This window comes from Triticum aestivum, chromosome 3D, assembly GCF_018294505.1.
Source record: "Triticum aestivum cultivar Chinese Spring chromosome 3D, IWGSC CS RefSeq v2.1, whole genome shotgun sequence".
Lineage (NCBI taxonomy): Eukaryota > Viridiplantae > Streptophyta > Magnoliopsida > Poales > Poaceae > Triticum > Triticum aestivum.
In genome coordinates this window covers 188,634,326-188,643,532 of record NC_057802.1, presented here as the reverse complement: position 1 = coordinate 188,643,532, position 9,207 = coordinate 188,634,326, and the positions used below count along the sequence as shown (strand labels likewise).

The 9,207-nt window shown below is 48.0% G+C and overlaps 1 long non-coding RNA gene across 1 annotated transcript; it reads left to right on the top strand.

The window, feature by feature from the left end:
• Window positions 1–6,116: 6,116 nt before the first annotated feature.
• Window positions 6,117–8,625, top strand: LOC123074470 (uncharacterized). Its single transcript, XR_006435972.1, has 4 exons — window positions 6,117–6,455; window positions 6,648–7,012; window positions 7,712–7,781; window positions 7,911–8,625. It is a non-coding gene; the product is annotated as an uncharacterized lncRNA (long non-coding RNA).
• Window positions 8,626–9,207: the final 582 nt, after the last annotated feature.

Here is a 9,207-nt window from a genome sequence, read left to right as displayed (position 1 = left end):
TGGGTCTTGCGCCGCTCTGGCTGAGGGGGCGTCTTGGCGCGTCGCATCCCTGACCCGGCGCTCCTCCTGGACCGCCACCAGAGCTGCGCTGGCGGAGTAAGGGGTGGCGGCAAGGTACATCACCAAGGGCTCGAGAGGTCGAGGCGCTACCATCACTGGAGGGCTGGTTAGGTATCTCTTGAGGTCTTGAAACGCTTGCTCGGCCTCCGGGGTCCACTCGAATGGGCCCTTCTTCTTCATCAGCTTGAAGAATTGTAGGGCGCGCTCTCCCAGCTTGGAGACGAAACGCCCCAACGCAGTCACGCGACCGGCAAGCTTCTGCATCTCCTTGAGGGTTTGTGATGGACTCATGTCTTCGATTGCCTTTACCTTCTCTGGGTTCGCCTCGATCCCTCTGTGGGACACAAGGAAACCCAGCAGCTTGCCGGAAGGGATGCCAAACACGCATTTCTCCGGGTTGAGCCGCAAGTCCACCCGGCGCAGGCTTTCGAAGGTCTCCTCCAGGTCCTGAATTAAAGTTCTCGCCGCCCGAGACTTCACCACAATGTCGTCGACGTAGGCTTCAGCGTTCCTCCCGAGCTGCTGACCCAGGGTGATGTGCATCAGCCATTGGAAGGTAGCGCCCGTGTTGCGCAGCCTGAACGGCATGCAAGTGTAGCAGTATACCCCTCACGGGGTCAGGAAGGCCGTCTTCTCGACATCTTCTACTGTCATCTTGATCTGGTGGTAGCCTGAGAATGCATCCAGGAAGCACAGCAGGTCGCACTCGGCAGTGGAGTCGACGATTTGGTCGATGCGCGGAAGCGGGAACAGATCTTGGGGGTAGGCCTTGTTGAGGTTGGTGAAGTCGACACACATGCGCTCCTTTCCGCCTTTCTTGGGCACAACGACGGGGTTTGCCAACCATTCAGGGTACCGGACCTCGCGAATGACACCTGCTGCCTCCAACTTGCGGGTTTCTTGGACGATGAAGGATTGCTTCTCCGTGGACTGCTGACGCGCCCTCTGCTTCACAGGGCGTACATTGGGGCACACCTTCAGGTGGTGCTCAATCACTCCTCTTGGGACCCCTACCAGCTGATCAGGCTCCCAGACGAATACTTCCTTGTTTGCACGCAAGAACTTCACTAATGTCTCCTCTTGATCGGGATCGAGGTTGGCACCTATGGTGAAGGTGGCTCTCGAGGACCCATCTTCCTCGACCGGCACCTGCTTGGTTTCCGCCCGGTCTTGAGCGAACAACTACTTCTTCTTGGTTGGCGCGGCTTCTTTAACCTCGAAGGTGCCCGCGTCAGCCGGTTGCGCCGCTGCGGCGGTCTTAAGGGCAAGCTTGAGTACCGCCAGAGCCTCCTTAGTGTCTCCCACTATGGTGAGGACGTCCTTGCTCCCAGGCATCTTCATGAGGTTGTAGGCCGGATGGGTCGCCGCCAGGAACTAAGCTAGAGCCGGGTACCCGAGAATAGCATTGTACGGGAGGCCGATGTGGGTGATGTCGAAGTTGATAAACTTAGTGCGGTAGTTGTCGCGGGTGCCGAAGGTCACGGGAAGACGGATCTACCCCAGGGGGATGGAGGAGCCGCCGCCGACGCCAGAGAAGGGCTTGCTGGGGTGGAGCCGCTCGAGTGGTACGTAAAGGAGGCTAAAGGCCTCCACTGAGAGCACGTTGAGGCCGGCGCCGCCGTTGATGAGGGTCTTGGTGACGGCTACGTGGCAGATGGTGGGCATGCAAAGCATTGGGAGCACGCCCGAGCTGACGATGGTGACGGGGTGATCTCCCGAGTCGAAGGTCAGGTCGGCCTTGGGCGCCACCCAACCCGGGGGAGCCCCCTGCGGCGCAGAAACGGCGTTGATCTGGCGAAAGAACGGCTTGGCGTCGCGGTCCGAGGGCGGCGCTTGCGAGCCGCCGAGGAGGGTCGCGACCGCATGGGGCGCTGGTGCCGCGAAGCACGCGGTGAAGAGGCCATGCAACTCCTCCCAAGATGCCACCGTGGATCCGGGGAGGTTGAGCAGCCAGGCATGCGGCACGCCAGTGAGGGCCATGGGAAGCCAGTTGGCCATGACCGTGTCGTCGCCCCCGGCCTTAAGGACGGCCTCCTCGTACGCCAGCAGGAAGGCCGCCGGTCCGCCGTGCTGTCGTAGCGCGGCGGCATCTCCGGCTTGAACTTGGGTGGCTAGGATACTTTCTCCTTCACGAGGAAAATATATATATATATAATTCCGATCACGATGAACTAGATGCATAGGATAAATTTTTGGATGGAACTCCAATTTCAAACGATTCCAATTCCAAGATCCAATATCATCGCATAGCCTATACCATGCCAATGTTTTTCCCTTCAAAGATAAAGGGAAAACCTTCTTCATAAGTTCATCTCCGGGTAAACCTGCAAGCTTGAACAATCCACAAATTTGTTCTACATATATCAAGTGCATATCAGGATGTTCGGTTCGATCTCCTGCATAAGGATTAGCTAGCAGTTGTTCTATCATACCCGAAGGAATTTCATATTCAATATTTTCAGTAGGTGCAGTAGGTTGAGGGGTACCTAATTGTGGTTCCGGTCAAGGTGAAGATACCCCGAACAAACCCCTCAAAGGATTGTTTTCCATAGTAACAAGTGACAATAAATTTCAGCACACTATATAAATGTTTCCTTACCAAAGGCGCTTCACTCCCCGGCAACGACGCCAGAAAATAGCCTTGATGACCCACAAGTATATGGGATCATTCGTAGCTCTTTTCGATAAGTAAGAGTGTCGAACCCAACGAGGAGCAGAAGGAAATGACAAGTGGTTTTCAGCAAGGTAATGTGTGCAAGTGCTGAAATTGTAAGTAGCGGAGTAGTTTGATAGCAAGATAATTTGTAACGAGCAAGTAACGATAGTAGTAACAAAAGTGAAGCAAGGTAGACCAATCCTTTTGAGGCAAAGGACAGGCCAAAACGGTCTCTTATGATAAGCAAAGCGTTCTTGAGGGTACACGGGAATTTCATCTAGTCACTTTCATCATGTTGGTTTAATTCATGTTCGGTACTTTGATAATTTGATATGTCGATGGACCGGTGCTTAGGTGCTGTTCTTACTTGAACAAACCTCCTACCTATGATTAACCCCCCGCAAGCATCCACGACTACGAGAAAAGTATTAAGAATAAATTCTAACCATAGCATTAAACTTTTGGATCCAATCGGTCCCTTACGGAATAGCGCATAAACTGGGGTTTAAGCTTCTGTCACTCTCGCCACCCATCATCAAATTGCTACTCCACAATGCATTCCCTTAGGCCCAAATATGGTGAAGTGTCATGTAGTTGAAGTTCACATGACACCACTAAGGGAATCACAACATACATACTATCAAAATATCGAACACATATCAAATTCACATGATTACTTGCAAGATGATTTCTCCCGTGACCTCAAGAACAAAAGTAAATACTCCCAAATAATAATCATGCTCAAGATCAGGGGGGTATTAAATAGCATAATGGATCTGAACATGTAATCTTCCACCAAATAAACCATATAGTAATCAACTACAAGATGAAATCAACACTACTAGTCACCCACAAGCACTAATCTATAGTTCCGGTAACAAGATTGAACACAAGAGATGAACTAGGGTTTGAGATGAGATGGTGCTGTTGAAGATGTTGATGGAGATTACCCTCCCCAAGATGGGAGAGTTGTTGGTGATGATGATGACGATGATTTCCCCCTCCGGGAGGGAAGTTCCCCGGGCGGAATAGCTCCGCCGGAGGACAAAAGTACTCCTGCCCAAGTTCCACCTCGAGACGGTAGCGCTCCGTCCCGAAAGTCTTCTCCTTATTTTTTCTAGGTCAAACTGACCCATATACTAGAAGATGGGCACCGGAGGTGGGCCTGGGTGAGCACAACCCACCAGGGCGCGCCTGGGATCCCTGGCGTGCCTAGGTGGGTTGTGCCCACCTAGTGGGGCCCCTCTGGTAGTTATTTGCTCCAATATTCGTCAAATATTCCATAAAAAATCTCCGTGAAGTTTCAGCTTATTTGGAGTTGTGCAGAATAGGTAGCCTGACGTAGCTTTTCCAGGTCCAGATTTCCAGCTGCCAGAATTCTCCCTCTTTGTGTATATCTTGCATATTATGAGAGAAAAGGCATTAGAATTACCCCAAAAAGCATTATTATAGATAAAAACATTATAAATAACAGTAAGAAAACATGATGCAAAATCATCCTGTTCAACCAGCCCTCCACGGGGTCCTGTTCAACCAGCCATCCACGTACGGGGTCCCTCCACCGGCTACTGTTCATCCACCCCCACCTCCTCGATCGGGGTCCTGTTCATCCAGCGGCAATGGCCTCTACTACCACAGAATCCTGTTCATCCAACCCCCACAGGGAACTGTTCATCAAGAGGCAGCTTCGATCAGCTTCAGTTAGCAGCAGTAGCGAAGGAATCACTCGGGTTCAGTTAACAGCAAGGGATCGATCAGGGTTTAGTAACGTAGCTAGTGCAATCGCTCGGGTTCAGTTAGAGCCCAACGCCTCGCTCGGGTTCAGTTAGAGCGCAATGCCTCGCACACGCGCGCGTACGTGTACGAGAGAAACGTGCAAACCTCCGTGCATCGCTCGGCCCCGACCACCCACCGTAACCGGGAACTCCCTGAAATTTTCCTCGCCCTCGCTTCTACCATGATTTTTTTCATCATGGACGGCCCAAAGAATGTCATGCAGGTGCGTCTTCGGCCCGCCCAGGACGAAAAAGCCCATTTTTTGTCATGATTTTTTGTCATAGAAGTAGGATCCACATCTATGATAATACCGGGTTTTGTCACAATTATCATCATAGAAGTGTCATAAGCATGACAGGAAAAAAAATCGTTCGGCCCAAAATGTCACGGATGTGTCTTTTTTTTGTAGTGCAAGCAAGTGCCTCCTTATTATGCGAACAAAAATGATTGCTCATCCTGATAGTTGGGACACATCAGCTACATCTTCGCACGCAAGGAAGTGCCTCCTTATTACGCGGGGAAAAAGTTTCCTCCACCTGACAGTTGAGACCCACCAGCTACATCTTCGCACGCAAGGAAGTGCCTCCTTATTAAGCACAAGAAAAATGATTCCTCCCAATGCTAGCTAGGACCCACCAGATTTGGTAGATGACTTGTGGGCCTACTAAGTTGATGCGTACGCAGGGCTTTGTCAACTTAGTCAACAAACAATTCTAGTAGCAGTGGCCATTGGATGTTAATCCAACGACCATGCTGCTTTTTCAACTTATGATCTTCTTGCTCCAGCCGCCCAAACCAGTGCCGGGCTTACCGCTTGCTCCTGCCTTCCATGGCCGTCTGTGGTGCCGCGCAGGCCTCACCGCCCCATCCTACTCCCACCGCCGGTCATGCCTTCCCTTTACTCACCCACAACCCCTGTTATTTTCCGGCGACGGCAGCCTCACACCGCAGCTGAACCAGTCAACCCTCGTACTCCCCTCTGCGTGGGCAACCACTACCAAGTCTTCCCCGGCTTCAGGTCGTTCCCTTCCTAGGCCTCGCCATCATCCACCGCGTTGGTGCTCTCAGTGTGGCATGGTCAACGAACGACAACCATCGGAAAAGGAATGTACATGCTGAGGCTGACAGCTGGACCCACCAGCTACATCTTCGCACGCAAGGAAGTGCCTCCTTATTACGCGGGGGAAAATGATTCCTCCCCCTGACAGCTAGGACCCACTAGCTATATCTTCGCGCACAAGGAAGTGCGTCCTTATCCTCCCTGATAGCTAGAACCCACCTGGTCGAAGCGTACGTAGCGTTGTCTGTCTGGTCGCAAACGTGTACGTACATACTGGTCGATTGATACGTCTCAAACGTATCTATAAATTTTTTATTGTTCCATGTTATTATATTATCAATCTTGGATGTTTTATATGCATTATTATGCTACTTTATATCATTTTTTGGGACTAACCTATCTATAATACTTAAATAGTTCATTCCCACTATCCTATTTCTCTTCACATGCGGCCTATCCACCTCACACTATTCCACATAAGCGATTTTTCAATTAACATACTTTTTTTCCTCAAGATAACTCTGTCCAATGTTGTACTATCCGCGGTCTGCCCATCTACCTCTCGGTACTCCAATGGGGCGGCTCACTAGTCAGATTTGCCATCAACCCCCGCACTTCGTCCCTTGCGTTGGCTGTTGGCTCCACCTTCCACGGCTCCTCAGTTGCTAAAAACGCTAGAACCAACACAACCGCTAGATCATGCAGCACCTTCCCTTTGCCCTTCCACTTCTCGATTCATAAACGGCTCGGCCTCCCCCGCTCCTTCTTATAGGTTCGCCCTACTTGCCTTGGTCTTCCCCTCCCCGTGATTGTCACTTTGTCTCCGTTCCGGCTATATGGTAGCTACGCGGCCGCTGGGGAGGTCGGTTACGGCCGGTTCTAGCAGAATCAGACTAACCGCTGGTCAGTTTCCAATTTGAATTTGACTTCTTTTTTCATTCCGGATCCAGCAGAATCAGATCGGCCGCTGGTGGCTTTCCAATCTGAATTTGACTTCTTTTGTTTTTTGCCTGCGAGGAACACCAAGTGTACAGATGAGTCCACCGGGTCACCGTGTCATCTAATTGTCAATCTTTTTCCCTTTCATCATTGAAGGAACACATTGGTGCGAGTCGGGCAGGGCCTCAGCCATGGCATGGAAGGTTTTTTTGCATGGAAGGAACACCCATATAGGAGTCTGCAGGACCACTGGGTCACCATGTCATCGAATTCCATTCTTCTTCTTTTGTGACACGGAGTCTGCAATTCTGCACATCACTCTTCTCTTAGTCTCCTAAATAGTCAAGATGCTTCTCCATGCAATGGAAACGAATCAATACGATGATTCTGGTCTGTAACTGCTGAGGTAGGCGAGCAGGCAACTCCTCCCTGTTGTACATTCACCGGTCCAAGTTACCAACGCTACGTACTTTCAGTCTTTCAGACAGACTTCACAGAGATGCTCTTCACTTGGACATAAGGTAACAAATATCTTTATTGATTCTACATTGTTTGATTACTAATATATGTCTTTGTGTAATGGATTGGTGCCTACCAGGACTTAATATTGTTTCCTTCACAATTGGACTTCCAACTTTACTGTGTTATTTTCCCGTTATTTTGTGTTATATTGACTGATGTGTTGTTCCCTTCATCTGAATTTAGAACTATGATGATGTTTCTAAGAGTACACAAGTTTGCAAATTGCTCCATTGAACAGGTCTATACACAATTGCTCTTCCAAACATGTTCTTATAAGAGCGTTGCGACTTCAATCCATCAATTCTATGACTTTGTGAAGTTTAGGATAGATATAGTAGCATCAGACTTCAACATGTGCATATCTTAAATATGTCACATGAATTTTTTTGGAGTCGAAATATGTTTAGCATTTACCTGCTATTTTCTCCGCGACACACATATAAGTAGATTCCTATTAACTGAATCATTAAAGCTGATGTTGCCAAATAAGTTATTTCAGGCAGTACTTGTGTGCTTTTTTTCTCTATTAGTTTTTGTACATTTCTTCTTGCATGTTGGATCCTGCCCATTTGGAGAAGGTATATCAAATTACTATTGCATCGATCTATTTATGACTTCGTTTTGCTTTGTTTGCTTCCACTATTTACAAAATGCACCCTATTTAGACAACTTTTCTTACACTTATTTATTCCTTGCAGAATGTGGTAATAGAGATCAATATATACACTTGGTTGTTGCTTATCCAAGCAATCGGTCCAAAAAACTAAGGTCAGCTTTCAATCTTAGTGATTTGTTTTCTGTTAGTAATATCTATGGTTTATATTCAAATATTATAATTTCTTGATCTGCTATTGGTTTCACAACTAAATTTATGATTAGTTTATATCCATAAAGCAGGAACACTTACCAAGTACTTCAGATGCAATTAACACTGATGGTCAAGGATAGTTATCATGTCTGATGTGACAATGGTAACTCATCCATCATTTGTTTGTGAGGCACCACAACTAACATGATAATTTTTCCACTGATTTTTTGGAGATGATTTAGCAAATTTAGTGTAAAGTTCAGTGATACGTCTCCAACATATCCATAACTTTTGATTGTTCCATGCTACTATATTATCTGTTTTGGATGTTTTATATGCATTAATATGCTATTTTATATGATTTTTGGGACTAACCTATTAACCTAGAGCCCAGTGCCAGTTTCTCTTTTTTCCTTGTTTTAGAGTTTCGCCGAAAAGCAATACCAAACGGAGTCCAAACGGAATAAAACTTTCGCCATGATTTTTCTTGGACCAGAAGACACCCAGGAGACTTGGAGTGCAAGTGAGAGGAGCCTCGAGGTGGCCACAAGGGTGGAGGGCGCGCCCAGGGGGGTGGGGCGCGCCCCCCGACCTTGTGGGCCACTCGTAGCTCCCCTGTCCTAATTCGTTTGCCTATATATACTCTTATACCCCAAAAACATCCAGGGGAGCCACGAAACCACTTTTCCACCGCCGCAACCTTCTGTACCTGTGAGATCCCATCTTGGGGTCTTTTCCGGCATCCTGCCGAAGGGGGAATCGATTACGGTAGGCTTCTACATCAACACCATTGCCTCTCCGATGAAGCCTGAGTAGTTTACTTCAGACCTACGGGGCCATAGCTAGTAGCTAGATGGCTTCTTCTCTCTCTTTGATTCTCAATACAAAGTTCTCCTGATGTTCTTTGAGATCTATTCGATGTAATACTCTTTTGCAGTGTGTTTGCCGAGATCCGATGAATTGTGGATTGATGATCAGCTTATCTATGAATATTATTTGAATCTCCTCTGAATTCTTAGATGCATGATTTGATATCTTTGCAAGTCTCTTTGAACTATCGATTTGGTTTGGCCAACTAGATTGGTTTTTCTTGCAATGGGAGAAGTGCTTAGCTTTGGGTTCAATCTTGCGGTGTCCTTTACCAGTGACAGTAGGGGCAGCAAGGCACGTATTATATTGTTGCCATCGAGGATAACAAGATGGGGTTTTCATCATATTGCTTGAGTAAATCCCGCTACATCATGTCATCTTGCTTAATGCGTTACTCTGTTCTTATGAACTTAATACTCTAGATGCAGGCAGGAGTCGGTCGATGTGTGGAGTAATAGTAGTAGATGCAAGCAGGAGTCAGTCTACTTGACACAGACGTGATGCCTATATTCATGA